The following is a 16,610-nucleotide window of genomic DNA, read 5'->3' on the forward strand; positions in this document are numbered from 1 at the left end:
AAGGACAGCAAGTGAGTGTAAGAGCAGCCAATGTAAAACATGGTGGTCCCCACTGAGTTAGAAAACCAGAGTGTGCATGTCTGACACTACAGTTGATCTAGACTAAACTAAAGAGAGTGCCCAAGAGACATATTAGCCTACAGTTACCGTGGTCCCCACCAGGAAGGACATCAAGTGTGGAAAATAGATGCCAGTGTCCCCAGTCTCTTAAGAGTGCGAAGTATTACAATGTCCCCACCAGGAACAATGGCAAGTATGTGTAAGAGCAGCCACTGTAAAGCATGGTGGTCCCCACTGAGATAGGGAACCAAAGTGTGCTCGTCTGACACTATATTATATCTGGACTAAATTAAAGGGAGCCCTCAAGGGACATATTGGCCTACAAAATACACACTGCTGTTCAAACTGACTGATTCCTACCTGTAAAATGGTGTTTCCCAATTCACCTTCATCCAACTCCGTTAGTCTGGGGGGCTGCGACTCACAGGACTTGGTGGCTTTTGGCTGGTCCCTTGTCTGGAATGAGAATTGATCATTGATGAGCAGCATATCAGAAACACATCTAATACATTTGATCATCAGCTACAGGAAACATTGCTATTAATGTCTGAGTCTGTTAAAACAAGTCCATACCAAGTGTCAGAGGGCTAAACTGAGCTCTGGTAGATGAACCAATGAATATTATATCAGCCGTTGTTATAGGCAGTGTATAATACTTTGTGTTTTGTTGACTGTTAAAATGAAAAATGTTATTAGGGTAACTTAAACGTGTACATTATTGTACAGCTGCCGTGGTCCCATCAGGAAGGACAGCAAGTGAGTGTAAGAGCAGCCAATGTAAAACATGGTGGTCCCCACTGAGTTAGAAAACCAAAGTGTGCTTGTCTGACACTATAGTATATCTGGACTAAAGTAAAGAGAGCGCTCAAAGGAAATGTTGGCCTACAAAATACACATTGCTGTTCAAACTGACTGATTCCTACCTGTAGAATAGTGTTTTCCAAGTCACCTTCATCCAACTCTGTATGTCTGGGGGGCTGAGACTCACAGGACTTGGTGGCTTTTGGCTGGTCCTTTGTCTAGAATGAGAATTGATCATTGATGAGAAGCATATCAGAAACACATCTAATACATTTGATAATCAGCTACAGGAAAAACAAAATGGAAGACTTATACATTGCTATTGATGTCTGAGTCTGTTAAAACAAATCCATACCAAGTGTCAGAGGGCTAAACTGAGCTCTGGTAGATGAACCAAAAAATATTATATCAGCCGTTATTATAGGAAGTGTATAATACTTGGTGTTTTGTTGACTGTTAAAATAAAAAAGTCTCATTAGGGTAACTTAAACACGTACATTAATGTACAGCTGCCGTGGTCCCCACCAGGAAGGACAGCAAGTGAGTGTAAGAGCAGCCAGTGTAAAACATGGTGGTCCCCACCAGGAACAATGGCAAGTATGTGTAAGAGCAGCCACTGTAAAGCATGGTGGTCCCCACTGAGATAGAAAACCAAAGTGTGCTTGTCTGACACTATAGTATATCTGGACTAAAGTAAAGGGAGCGCTCAAGGGACATGTTGGCCTAGAAAATACACACTGCTGTTTAAACTAACTGATTCCTACCTGTAAAATGGTGTTTCCCAAGTCACCTTCATCCAACTCCGTTAGTCTGGGGGGCTGAGACTCACAGGACTTGGTGGCTTTTGGCTGGTCTTTTGTCTGGAATAAGCATTGATCATTGATGAGAAGCATATCAGAAACAAATCTAATACATTTGATAATCAGCTTCAGGAAACATTGCCATAAATGTCTGAGTCTGTTAAAACAAGTCCATACCAAGTGTCAGAGGGCTAAACTGAGCTCTGGTAGATGAACCAATGAATATTATATCAGCCGTTGTTATAGGCAGTGTATAATACTTTGTGTTTTGTTGACTGTTAAAATGAAAAATGTTATTAGGGTAACTTAAACGTGTACATTATTGTACAGCTGCCGTGGTCCCATCAGGAAGGACAGCAAGTAAGTGTAAGAGCAGCCAATGTAAAACATGGTGTCCCCACTGAGTTAGAAAACCAGAGTGTGCTTGTCTGACACTACAGTTGATCTAGACTAAACTAAAGAGAGTGCCCAAGAGACATATTGGCCTACAGTTACCGTGGTCCCCACCAGGAAGGACATCAAGTGTGGAAAATAGATGCCAGTGTCCCCAGTCTCTTAAGAGTGCGAAGTATTACAATGTCCCCACCAGGAACAATGGCAAGTATGTGTAAGAGCAGCCACTGTAAAGCATGGTGGTCCCCACTGAGATAGGGAACCAAAGTGTGCTCGTCTGACACTATATTATATCTGGACTAAATTAAAGGCAGCCCTCAAGGGACATATTGGCCTACAAAATACACACTGCTGTTCAAACTGACTGATTCCTACCTGTAAAATGGTGTTTCCCAAGTCACCTTCATCCAACTCCGTTAGTCTGGGGGGCTGAGACTCACAGGACTTGGTGGCTTTTGGCTGGTCCTTTGTCTGGAATGAGAATTGATAATTGATGAGCAGCATATCAGAAACACATCTAATACATTTGATAATCAGCTACAGGAAAAACAAAATGGAAGACTTATACATTGCCGATAATGTCGGAGTCAGTCTATAAATAATTTGATTTCTCTATAGGTTAAAAGAGGTCAATACCAAGTGTCAGAGGGGTAAACTGAACTCTGGTGGATGAACCGATGAATACTATAGATGTAAATTCAGCCTGTGTTATAGACAGTGTATAACACTTGGTGTTTTGTTGACTGTCAAAATGAAAACGTCTCATTAGGGTGACTTAAAAGTGTAGATTATTGTACAGCTGCTGTGGTCCCCACCAGGAAGGACAGCAAGTGTGTAAAATAGACACCAATGTACCCAATCTTTTAAGAGTGCAAAGTATTACAAGGTCCCCACCAGGAACAATGTCAAGTATGTGTAAAAGCAGCCACAGTAATGCATGGTGGTCCCCACTGAGATAGAAAACCAGAGTGAGCTTACATACTGCTGTTCAAACTGACTGACTCCTACCTGTAGAATAGTGGCGCCCAAGTCACCTTCATCCATCTCTGTACGTCTGGAGGGCTGAGACTCACAGGACTTGATGGTTTTTGGCTGATCTTTTGTCTGGAATAAGAAGCATATCAGAAACACGTGTATTAAATTTGATAATCAGCTACAGGAACAACAAAACATTCCTGATCATGTCAGAGTCCGTCTCTAAATAATGTAATTTCTCAATAGGTTAAAACAAGTCCATACCAAGTGTCAGAGGGCTAAACTGAGCTCTGGTAGATGAACCAATGAATATTATATCAGCCGTTACTATAGGCAGTGTATAATAATTGGTGTTTTGTTGACTGTTGAAATGAAAAAGTCTCATTAGGGTAACTTAAAGGTGTACATTAATGTACAGCTGCCGTGGTCCCCACCAGGAAGGACAGCAAGTGAGTGTAAGAGCAGCCAGTGTAAAACATGGTGGTCCCCACCAGGAACAATGGCAAGTATGTGTAAGAGCAGCCACTGTAAAGCATGGTGGTCCCCACTGAGATAGAAAACCAAAGTGTGCTCGTCTGACACTATAGTATATTTGGACTAAATTAAAGGGAGCCCTCAAGGGACATATTGGCCTAGAAAATACACACTGCTGTTCAAACTGACTGATTCCTACCTGCAAAATGGTGTTTCCCAAGTCACCTTCATCCAACTCTGTATGTCTGGGGGGCTTAGACTCACAGGACGTGGTGGCTGTTGGCTGGTCTTTTGTCTGGAATAAGAATTGATCACCGATGAGCAGCATATCAGAAACACATCTATTACATCAGCTACAGGAAAAACAAAATGGAAGACTTACACATTGCCAATAATATCGGAGTCAGTCTATAAATAATTTGATTTCTCTATAGGTTAAAAGAGGTCAATACCAAGTGTCAGAGGGGTAAACTGAGCTCTGGTGGATGACCCGATGAATATTATAGATGCAAATTAAGCCTGTCTTAAAGTCAGTCTATAATACTTTGTGTTGTGTTGACTGTCAAAATGAAAAGGTCTCATTAGGGTGACTTAAAAGTGTAGATTATTGTACAGGTGCCGTGGTCCCCACCAGGAAGGACAGCAAGTGTGTAAAATATACGCCAATGTTCCCAGTCTTTTAAGAGTGCGAAGTATAACAAGGTCCCCACCAGGAACAATGGCAAGTATGTGTAAGAGCAGCCACTGTAAAGCATGGTGGTCCCCACTGAGATAGAAAACCAGCAGTGTGCTTGTCTGACAATAAAGTTGACCTGGAGTAAATTGAAGAAAGCGCGCACAAGGGACATATTGGCCTACAAAATAAATACTGCTGTTCCAGCTGACTAACTCCTACCTGTAGAATCGTGGCTCCCAAGTCATCTTCATCCATCTCTGTTAGTCTGGAGGGCTGAGACTCACAGGACTTGGTGGTTTTTCTTTTTGGCTGGTCTTTAGTCTGGAGCATGATTAGCAGCATATCAGAAACACATCTGTCACATTGAATTAATATCTATCACAAATAAACAATGTTGATAGTGACACTAAAACACCCCATGATTGTTATCAATTCGTAGGTGGTAGCACATTCAACTCTACTGAATTTTGCAAACTTTCGGTAAATACATTCCTTCATAAAAATCTCTAGCTGTGACAGGCTGCAAAGTTTCTATAATGTGAAATGTGAGATTAGCTCAATGTTGACACTGACATACCTGCTTTCTCCACGGCCAATCATTTCCACCATAGTTGTATGTTATTTCTTCCCCTGGCTGTATGTCCTTCAAAGCAAATAGACAGAGATGCGGTTTGGTCTCTACCGCAATCATCTTCATTCGGCAATTTGGATGCTTGTGGTCATCATTGATGAGTCTTCCCAGGCTGCCATCCTCTTGGGCTGCGTCAATGCTGAAGGATCAACAAAAAAACATTGAACTGAATTATTGATTAGATTACCTTTTTAATATATCATTTCTTTCACTATGGTTTACTTGTTAGCTTAAAAACATTATGATCAAATGTGTAAGTGCCATTTAAAATTAAGAAATCAAAATCAAAACTTTACCACCACGTCTTTTGATTCCAGTGAAAGTCGAACATAAAAACAGAACATCCTCTGTGATAAATCCTCCTTCTTCTTATTGACTCATCAAAATTGATTAACTCCCCTCTGTATTCCACTACAAAGTCTCCTTTGGAAAAATTGGACTGTGCAAAAACCCCTCGCCCTGTGCAAAACAAACATAACAATTTTACAATCTGGATGAGTTAAAATAGCCCATCATAAAATTGTAATGGATTTGTAACTCAAAATGTAACAGATACTATGACAGTATATTCTGCACAAGTAATGTTATGGATTTAAATTTGCCAGGTGGTAAACACACAGTACCTTTATAGGAGTCAATGTACTTTACTTCTAGTTCTGCTGTTTTGTCCAGGGCTTTCTCGACATGTTCAATTGCATCCTCTGTGGGAGTTATCCTTCTCCTTCGTCTTTCAGTCATCATAAATCTTGAACACAAAAATGATATGACATGTAAGCAAATAGCACTATTGATAATACAGTATTTTACTTCACTCATTTTGTAATTCAGTCAGACAATGAACAACGCAATACCAAAAAGGTATGCTGAGCATCCCAGTGGTTCCCAAAGTCAGGCTCCCACTGTTCATGCACATACTGTAATTTCAGCCTCAAAATTTTGACTAGAAGTTCTGAACTTGAAGTTATGTAAGCCATAATATAGTGAATAGTAGCAGTCCCAACTTCATACTGTGCTTATTTTATTTATATTGTAAACAGCTATATATAATATTATACATTGATAACTGATCACATTAAAATAAGTGAATCAATATTCTCCTAATCAGTGAACCTGGCCATAAAACTAACCATCAAGAGAATCATGAAAACAACTCAGTCAGAAATATATAAAAGCAGTAGGATTTTACTTATCAAAGATATAAAACAAATGTGAAGAAACTGAAATGGAACTTTTTGAACATTGGCCTATACAAGCACAAAGTATTCTCTCCTATACCGTCTGTTACATTCATACATAGTGCAATGTGTTGTTCTGTTTGGAAATAAACCTTCAAAGTGAAAAAAATTAGCTGCTTGTTAAAAATGTCAGATTAATAGATTAATATACCCAGTGGTGTGCAGTGCCTGTCGAGATCAGACATTCAGTAATGTCATGTTTCATAAGCTAGTAATGTAAATATAATCACAAATACATCTAATCCATGCTATCTACTGTATGCCAATGCTCAACATGTGCACCATGCACAACACGACCCATGCTAACGCGACATGCTAGCGCAACATGCTAACGCGACATGCTAGCGCAACATGCTAACGCGACATGCTAACGCCAAGTATCTCTTCCATAAATGTCAAAATACACCCTGAGGCCACATCATGCACATGCACTGTTCTGAAGATGCATTTAGCACGGAGATGAACTCAGATAAAGTCTTAAAACTACTGTTAATTAGCTAAAGTAATAAAAGCTTACCAGTTTAATATGAAGTTGAAGTTGAACCCACATGCTAACCACGCGACCCATGCTAACGCGACTTGCTAACGCGACGTGCTAACTCCACAGTTTGTTCCCTGGCCCACAAGTTTTATCCCCCATCAAAAACTTATAATTGAAGTAGGTGAAGCAGACCTTTGTTGCAGCCCAGTTGCTGCATGTTGGGACTGTCTGTTAGCCATTAGCTATCGCTAGCTACCATGCTAACGCTGTGCTAACGCTAAGTCTCTTCCAAAAATGTCAAAATATCACTCTGTGGTCACATGAAGATGCATTTAACATAGAGATAAATTAAGATAAAGTCTTAAAGCTAATAATAAGTAATAATAATAATAATAATTAGTTAAAGTAATAAAATCTTACCTGTTTGGTACGAAGTTGAAGCCTCCCGTCCATTGTCTGCACATGCGCAGATGTGCCGAGTGTGTGAAGTGTGTGTTCCTGCAGTACCATGTCCGGCCTGTAGTAGGGGTTGCTGAGTAAACCTCAGCTAAGCACACTTGACACACATTTTCCCGGTTTTTGTGCATGGTGGGGTGACCCCTGAAAATTTGACAGCGCATCCCTGTGACCTTATTTTTAATGAATTTAATGGTCTCCTCGGTGGGGACCAGGATTTTGGTCCCCACCATTTTTTTGGACCCCACCGCGTGACTGTGTTATCAGGTTCTGGTCCCCACCTAGTGATAAAGACAAACACACACACACACACACACACACACACACACACACACACACACACACACACACACACACACACACACAGTGGTTGTGCAAAGCCATTTATGGTGAAACTGCTGAGTTTGCTTTTTTCCAATCATAATAAAAAAATATGTTGTTTGTTTGGCGTTATAACATGAACACAAGTTGACACAAACGGGTTCGAATGGCTACTAAAGGTAAGCATCCTCACCTGTGACCTATGTTTGTAATTATCATGTGTATAAATGGTCAGTGAGTTTTTGGGCTCCTGACAGACCCTTGCATCTTTCAGCCAGTGCTGCACTGGCGTTTCTGGTTTCTGAGTGATGGGGAAAGCAAAAGAATTGTCAGAGGATCTGCAAGAAAGGTAGTTGAACTGTATAAAATGGGAAAGGGTTATAAAAAGACATCCAAGATACTGAGAATATCAATCAGCAGTGTTAAAACTCTAATTAAGAAGTGGAATATGCAGGATTCTGTTGAAACCAAACCATGGTCAGGTCGTCCAACAAAAAAATCAGCAACAACTGGCAGGAAAGTTATGGATTAAAAGGGAAAAAAAAAGAGATAACTTCAGCTGAAATACAGGACTCTTGAAAGAAAAAACATTGTAGCTGTTACACAATAAGGAGGCACTTGATGAACAATGGGCTGCATGGCCAAGTTGCAAGCAAACAAAACCATTACTTTGCAAATGCCACAAAGTATCTGCTTACAATAAGACAAACAGCACAGAGACAAGCCTCAACATTTCTGAAACAATGTCATTTGGAATGATGAAACCAAAATGGAACTTTTTGGTCATAACCATAAATGTTGCATTTGAAGGAGTCAACAAGGCCTGTGATGAACGCACCAGTCCTGGGTGGTTCAATGATATTTTGAGGAGTGTGAGCTTCAGGGAACTTGGTGAAAACTGATTTCAGGATGAATGCAGCATGTTATTAAAGAATACTGGTGGAAAAGTGTCACTCATCAGCCTGGAAGCTGCACATGGGACGCACTTGGACGTTCCAACATGACAACGATCCAAAGCACAAGGCCATGTGCTTTGGATCGTTTGGATCATTGGCTACAGCCAATAGCCAATGATTATTGTTATCATTGGCTACAGCAGAATAAAGTGAAGGTTCTGGAGTGGCCGTCTCAGTCTCCTGACCTCAATATCATTGAGCCACTCTGTGGAGATCTCAAACGTGAAGTTCATGACAACCCAGGAATTTACAGAGGCTTTTTACCAAAAAGAATGGCCACTTTTACCATCCAAGGAAATAAAGAGCCCATCCAAAACTACCACCAAAGAATCCAAGTCATCATTGATGTTAAAGGGGGCAATACACAGTATTATTAAGAACTGGGGTATGTAAAGTTTTGCCTCACAGAAAGAGGGTCCTGGGTTCAACTCCAAGTCTGTGAGGGATTTCTGTGTGGAGTTTGCCTGTTTCTCTCCCCGTGTCTGGATGGGATTCCTCCGAGTGCGCTGGTTTCCCCCATCAACCATAAACATGCACAACCAGCCAGATAATTCTGAACATTAGCCGGGCTCCACATCAGTAGATGGGTCCCCGAGCTACTTACGGGTTGCACAGGGACAATAAAGTTCACCTTAACCCTAACAACGTAACCTTAAACTTTAGTTGGATCGCCTTTAGCTTTGATTATAGCGGGCATTCGCTGTATCAGTCGACCCTTAAGGGCGGCTGTGGCTAATAGTAGCTTACCATCATAGAGTGAATGAGTAATGACTACAGTGTGGTGCCTTGAGAATCTTGGTAATACGGACTTGTAAAGCGCAATACAAGTGTAAGCCATTATTATTATTATTATTATTATTATTATTATTATTATTATTATATGTACAGTGTGTATGCGTGCGTGCATATGAAGAGTTCATTAGCAAAAACAGATATGTGCCGCTGAAACTGGAACATTTCTCTTTACTGTGTACCAGATTTGTTTCAGTGCCACACCGCCTATGCTATGCCCAATCCCGTCAGACCTTGGAAGCTAAGCAGGGAAGGGCCTGGTTGGTACTTGGATGGGAGACCGTTTGGGAACACCAGGAAGCCTAGCGAATGTAATGCGTGAGTGAGTGAGTGGTGGTGGTCGGAGGGGCCGATGGCGCAGACTGGTTGCCTCGCTTCCGTCAGTCTACCCCAGGACAGCTGTGGCCACAATAGTAGCTTACCACCACCGAGTATGGAGTGAATGAATAGTGTAATGTAAAGCGTCTTTGAGTGTCCAGAAAAGCGCTATATAAAACCAATGCATTATTATTAATATTATAAAAATATAAAGCCACTTGTTCTTAATTAAATTCAAAGTAGAGTAACAAATATCGAAAACAAATTTGATAAAAAAGAAAAATCATAATGGAGATCTCTGATTTTGCAAACGAACTCTTCATATAAACATGAGGATTAATAATGATATTTGTTCAAAGTGTAAAAAAAGCTTTATTTCTCCTGTAGCGGTTGATTTCTTGTGTTGAGGTTTTTTTTAATAGTTTCTTTGAACTGCCCGGAGCAGCCCCACCTCCTCTGTCTGATAGTTCATTCTGTTTGATCGCTTGTTCATTAGCCCCTCAGCAGACCACATACACGGACCGCTGTAAAGGTTATGTAGCATGCACGGGCAAAGCAGGTCAACAATCTAATTGGATACAACGCGTACAGAGCGCAGAGTTATGGCAGGCCGTTTCCTTTACATAAAATAGCTGCCACAGAAAGGTTAATTATGTCTGAAATGGGCCTTTTACATGTGTATGTTATGAGCACATCTGACATCGCTGAGCCAAAATGTCAAACGCTGCTTTTTCTGAAGTGATCATTTAGTCTTTATACTGTTCACCCAAACTGCTGACAACGTTAGCAAATGACTGAGAAACAAGATTCCGCATTGTGCTAATTTCTGTGCACCGAGCCCTGACCATTTTATGAGCTTTATTCTTTATCGTGGCAGTAGTTGAACAAGCAGTAAAACATCAACTACAACCGGTCACACGAGCTTGAGAATGCAAATGTTGTAAGAAAGGTTAGTTACAGAACGGTGCTATCAGGTGCTGTAAGCATTATGCGACAATGGCTCACAGGGGTGCCCAAACTTTTGGTCTCCGAGGGCCAAAATGTAAAAGTACCTGTGGGTCGCGGGCCAAATACGGCGATGTCAAGCCTAAAACACATATAACTGCATATAATAAGAGTTGCTTTATTTTATTTTTCGATAGCCTATGCATTTGCATTTGATTCTATCTATGCAAATAACATGCTATATTAAAACAAATGTTAACTCTGGCAAAAGCCTAGTTTTAGTTGAACAAAATCAACAATTATAGCAATATAGTGCAAAATGTAAAAAAAAAACACCTGTATCTACAGCACACAGTGACTTTACCTCATTCATTTGTTAACTTAAAGAAAATGCCACATTAGATCATTTTGAAAGTGTTCAGCATAAATTATTTTATAAGTACATTGTTAACACTCACCTTTGTTGATGTTAGCAACCTTTGCAATAAAAGTTGGACAAATGGGAAACTTGATGCTACAACGCTCTGTGATAAACACCAAGACACCACAACAGTGTTTCCTTAACTTTGCGAAAGGAGTGAAACAGCGCCCCCAATTTGACATTGGTGGCCAAAAAGTGTATTGCATCCATATTTACCATTGAGGATGAATGGAAGAGTATTAACCACACGCAGCACAAAAGTAGGTAACTCTCTGGCGGTCCAACAGAATTGTTTCGGCGGGCCATATTTGTCCTGCGGGCCCCACTTTGGGCACCCCTGGGTTAGAGAATAAGACAATGTCAATCACTAAAAGTACAGCTCATTGTAACCTGTTTTTGCCCCAGAAAGTTTGAGAATTCAAGCAAAAAAGTCCCTTCCACGACCTTCGACAGAATGTCCAACTGACTTGCTTTTGTTTCGTGCGGTCAAACATGGCAAGAAAGTAATTGCTAGTCCATTTTCCATTATGGCAAGTGTCACTGCTTCTTGCTTGTAACATTCAAGAAAAGGATGGAACCTGTCCATCTCGGATTAGGCTTTAGGTAATGTATTTTGAATAATGAAAAAAAAAAAAAAAAAATGGAGCACCTTTTATTTCCTTTTCTTTCTGCGCCTCCCACTCCCCAGTCCATTCACTGCGTTGTCTTTTGGCCATCCTCACCTCCTCGCAGAGTGCTTTTAATTACTGCATCTGTGTTGACAAGAGGAGAAAAGGATGTAATTAATGTCTAGCCTAAAGTGGGCTGCATCCCAGGGCACAAACACTGCTGCTGGTGTGTGTGGTTTGTCCTTAATGTACTGAAAACAAAAGCATACTTTCGAAAGCGACTGCGCACATTAGAATTACTCAAATACGGAATGCTTTCTGCCATATGTTTACCAATGATGACAATATCTGCAAGAAAAGTTCATATTATACATATTCTTAAATATGAATCAACCAACACACAGCTCATAACATGTTCAGTATGGGACTCAAAAATGCGGAGGACTGATTTGTGTTTCATTTATGAAGCAACAAAATCCAGGTAATACAGATCAGGGTGCTTCGACAGTAGAAGCAGACACAGGCAATATAACCAGGATTACTCAAAAACTAAACAATCGAATGAAATACTGCTCCTGCATTTTTGAGTTTCAAGGAACAAAATCCAGCTCCACAGACAGCACAGATGTTACCCCCAGACCCACACACCCAGTCCATAAAAAAAACACAAGATACAATTTATGAGTGTAAGGTTTGATTCAGCAAAGAGGCAGTTCTAAAGGATCTTCAAAGTTTTGCTATCCCGACCCTCACGAAAAAATAAAAGTAAGAGACACTTAGGTGGAACTATTAAACCCCCGAAGTGCTGAAGAGGAAGTACAGTAAATCCACTCTGCAGCTGCACTCGCCATTACCCACTTTTAACTCGCTCAAAAAAAAAGGTACAACAAACCCAAACTGGCCGCGCTTCGGTGCAATAATCTTTTGTAGTGTGTCCTCTCGGGTGGACGCCGCTTGGTTCGACTTTGTTATTGTGTCTTTATGTAACTGTGCTGAGCCGGGGAAAGAATGGTCCGGAGTACAGCAAAACAATGCGTGATGGATGAGGGTGGCTTCGGTAATTATGTGCGGACCAACAGGTAACGGAGCCTGCCGCGGGATGATAGCATAGGTCGAATACAGCAACGCTTTGTTTGGTTTTTGTTCCGCTGAGAGGATGGTGCTGGGCATGACATCGCGCAAACATGCATTCTTTTTATGGGGTATACGTGTAAAGATACTAAATGAAAGGAGTTTTCCCATTGGGGATTTGAGAAATATGAATGGAGTGAACAGTATGCAAATCTCTTAATATCCCAGCAAAGCTTCCAGTTCATTGCAAGCAATAAAATAGTTAGATATTGATTATACTCTTCAGTGTTTGCTGCATTTATGTTTTATACTACTTTTAAAATTGTGAGTCAGGGTATTTACTGTGCTGTACTCTCCCTTTCAAAGGTCTGATCGAACCCGGGACTGTCTTGCTGTGAAGCCCAAGCGATGACCACTGTGTTACTGTGCCGCCCAGAATCGGTATACAGTATAACGTAACCAGCAAGAGTGAAAACAAAGGAAAACAGGCGACCAGCAGCCTAGGAGGCTACAATAATATACTGTAAGTCTCCAGTATTTTTATTTTATTTATTCATTTATTTGAGCATATATTTTGCTCAAAAGGAGTGGGCCGGAGCAAGAAGCTTATGAGCGCCTACCCCCAACCCAATATCTTAAAACATTTCATTTCACATAGTACAAGCAATGTAAACAAAACAGAAACAAGGAACAAGCTTATTAACACAAACCAAACTCACAACCACTGTTTGAACTGTTCACATATTAAAGGAATAGGCCACCGTTTTTACATACTGAGATATGCTCTTACCTCACTTTAGCCGAGTTAATATATCCCCGTCTGGTCTTTGTCTGTGCGCTCTGCCAGGCAAACGGAGCACATACGCAGCCTCTCCCACATGTCACATAGCTCCAAAAAAGCTCACGATAGAAGCTACCAAGCTCTTCCACATGTTCCCTATTTAAATAAAGTTACGTGAAGTGTTTTCATGCGAAGTATATTTACCCAGAAATGAAGCATGACGATTTTATAAGCAGATAAAAAAGGGCACTATATTGTGAGGCGTAATGATACGAGGAGCAAAACGTCCGCGCATTTTGCTCCTCGTTTATAAAATCGACATGCTACATTTCTGTGTAAATATACTTTGCATGAAAACACTTCATGTAACTTTATTTAAAAAGGGAACACGTGGAAGAGCTTGGTAGCTTCTATCGTGAGCTTTTTTGGAGCTATATGACATGTGGGAGAGGCTGCGTATGTGCTCCGTTTGCGTGACAGAGCGCACGGACAAAGACCAGACGGGGATATATTAACTCGGCTAAAGTGAGGTAAGAGCATATCTCAGTATGTAAAAACGGTGGCCTATTCCTTTAACCGAACGAAACACTATTACAAGAACGGTCTTGTTTCCTGTAAGATCCCTACAAAGCAAGTAACAAAGTGACCATTCATATATTTCTTTAAGTTGTTTACCAATGCCAAATATCACCCATACTCACTTGTTATTATGACATAAGGGCACATTAATATACATATATATTATACGCTGTGTTCTTGTTGCTCCAATTTTCATTACCATGCTCAACACAATATTAATCTATGTCCATTTTTATTGTATTATTATTATTAATATATATTTAACTATGTACAGTGTAGGATGTGGTGCGTTAAAAACCTGGGTGTAGAGCAGGCCAGTTGAGAGGGCAGTAGATCCCCATCAACAAACCTGCACCCAGCTGCCCTAACAGCCGATTTTGTAGATGATGTTCCTATGCTGTAAAGTGCAAGGTCATTCTTTTTTTTTTTTTTGAGCAATAGAAATGACAACCGTTCCAAGCACAGCACAACATATAACAGATAACAGGGACACTTTACTTTCACATACCGGGTGGCTGTGGTCACACCAGCCCCGTGAAGCTATCCAGACACCCCGTAGATTCACACACACAAGGGCTGCAGCCGGAACGCCAACCTCGCACAGCCAAGAAGCTACAAACAATGCAAGTGTTTGGCCCAGCGCACAGCCGATAGTTACAAACGACAATGCCATCTTTGCCACTCACCGAGAGCACATGCTACACCGCATGCTCCGAACACTGGGCTTGACGCCTCGAGACAGTGACATTTCCTCGTTCTTGGTGACACTCTTCATTCATGTTACACTATGCAGCTCTGACAGCCATGCTAGCTCCTGGTCGGCGGGACAGGTCAGGTGGGATGAACGAGAGGAATGCTGCCCTATTTATGCTCTGCAAGGCAACCACGCACCATTCATACTGCCACACAAGCATTGATTAAAGTTGGGCAACTCAAGATACTGGCAGTGTTTCACCAAAAAGCTTACATTAAACAGTCAAAATCAAATCCGCAGATTTCCTTAGTCATGCGCAATAGTCGGGAATCTTCTTTCATCCCGAGTTCCCCTGTTGTTATCGCCAGTTGAGCGAGTCTTCATTATGCATTTTCCAACCGGGGAAACTGTTTTCCCCAGTTCCCGAGAACCACGTTAGTCACGTTTATGTGGTTCATGAGGATGCAGCAGACTTGAAGTCTGGCTTAAGGATGGGCGGATCGATACCACAGTACGATATATCGATACCAAACGGTTACTTTTTAAGTATCGATATTGGGCAAAAAGTATCGATACTAATTTGCATATGTAAAGAGTAGGCGTGGCAGCAATTTTAAACATTAAAGGACAATTTACATCTTTGTTCTGAGCCAAAACAGTCCACAGGAGCAGTGGATTGAACTAAGCCAGCCATATCATTCTGGTTTAGATTCTGTTTGTCATTAAAGTATTAGTTTTTAACTTTGTTTATGTATTTAATTTCACACTAACATTGTATAATTAACCAGTTAAAGTAATATCATTTTAATTTACCTATTAATTATATAAAATAACCAGTTTTAGAAATGTATATTGATTGATTGACATTCACCCATATAAAAATGACCAGTATCAGTATCGGTATTGGTATCGAGAAAAATGACCCCAAAAGTATCGGTATCGTATCGATTCCAAAAAATGTGGTATCGCCCATCCCTAGTCTGGCCAGCTAGCTCCTGCTCGAAACTCAGATCATTCAGATTATTTTGTTTTTATGTTAGTGTTGGTATACAAGCAAACCCCACATGTATCTCTGACCAGTCAAACCAGAAACTGTAAATGCGTCTTACTGTATGTCTTCGTAAAGAGGAATCAAAGTGTGTGTTCTCTCTGGCAGGCCAGGCTCACAGCTTTAACTTTTCACCAATCTAGGCATTCCGGTACCCTACAAATCTAGCTCTGAGGTTTGTAAACATGGAGGAGATGCCAGGTCCGAATGTGTATGTTTGTATGTGCTCAATAAAAGCATGACCTTGGTCTCATTATTTTGCCACCTGCCATGCCAGAGCAGACATTAAATACCTACAGAGTTGACTCATTTGAAAGTCACTTGTATGCAGTCTGTGTCTGTGTGAGTTTGAGTCTCTCTAGTTGCTGTGGGATCCGCCTTCTATGAGCATCAGTTCCTTCGCGCCATGTAAAAGAAAGCAAAGTTAAAGCTCGAGGTGTGGGGAGGGGGTAGTGTTGTTACGTAGTTAGGGCAAGCTCCATGGGAAATGATAATGCATGTCTTAAAGAGTAGAAACATATACTGTTAGGGCTGCTCGATTATTGAAAAAATAATAATCACGATTTTTTTTGTCATAATTGAAATCACGATTATTCAAACGATTATTTGTTGCCTTTAAAAAATCCATCAAAAAAGTGACAAAAATCCATTTAAAAAAAAGACAAAACTCCAGCAAAAAAAGACAAAAATCCAGCAAAAAAAGACAAAAATCCAGCAAAAAAAATGACAAAAATCCAGCAGAAAAAAGACAAAAATCCAGCAAAAAAAATGACAAAAATCCAGCAAAAAAAGACAAAAATCCAGCAAAAAAAAGACAAAAATCCAGCAGAAAAAAGACGAAAATCCATCAAAAAAGTGACAAAAATCCATTAAAAAAAAGACAAAAATCCAGCAAAAAAAGACAAAAATCCATAAAAAAAGACAAAAATCCAGCAAAAAAAGACAAAAATCCATAAAAAAAGACAAAAATCCAGCAGAAAAAGACAAAAATCCATCAAAAAAGTGACAAAAATCCAAAAATTACAAATTAGAAAAAAAAAATAAAAAAAATAATTGAAAAAAAATAAAAAAAAATGAAAAAAATATATATAATA

General features: G+C 40.3%; 1 long non-coding RNA gene across 1 annotated transcript in view; it reads right to left on the reverse strand.

The window, feature by feature from the left end:
* The window catches only part of LOC306963912, a 393,872-nt gene extending 379,301 nt beyond the window's left edge, over positions 1-14,571 (reverse strand). Inside the window, exons 1-2 of the long non-coding RNA XR_013792934.1 lie at positions 14,461-14,571; positions 14,283-14,386 (exon numbers count right to left, since the gene is read on the reverse strand). This is a non-coding gene — a long non-coding RNA (uncharacterized lncRNA). The remainder of the gene's footprint in view (positions 1-14,282; positions 14,387-14,460) is intronic.
* Positions 14,572-16,610: the final 2,039 nt, after the last annotated feature.

The sequence above is a fragment of the Gobius niger genome (genome assembly GCF_951799975.1).
Source record: "Gobius niger genome assembly, chromosome: 6".
NCBI lineage: Eukaryota > Metazoa > Chordata > Actinopteri > Gobiiformes > Gobiidae > Gobius > Gobius niger.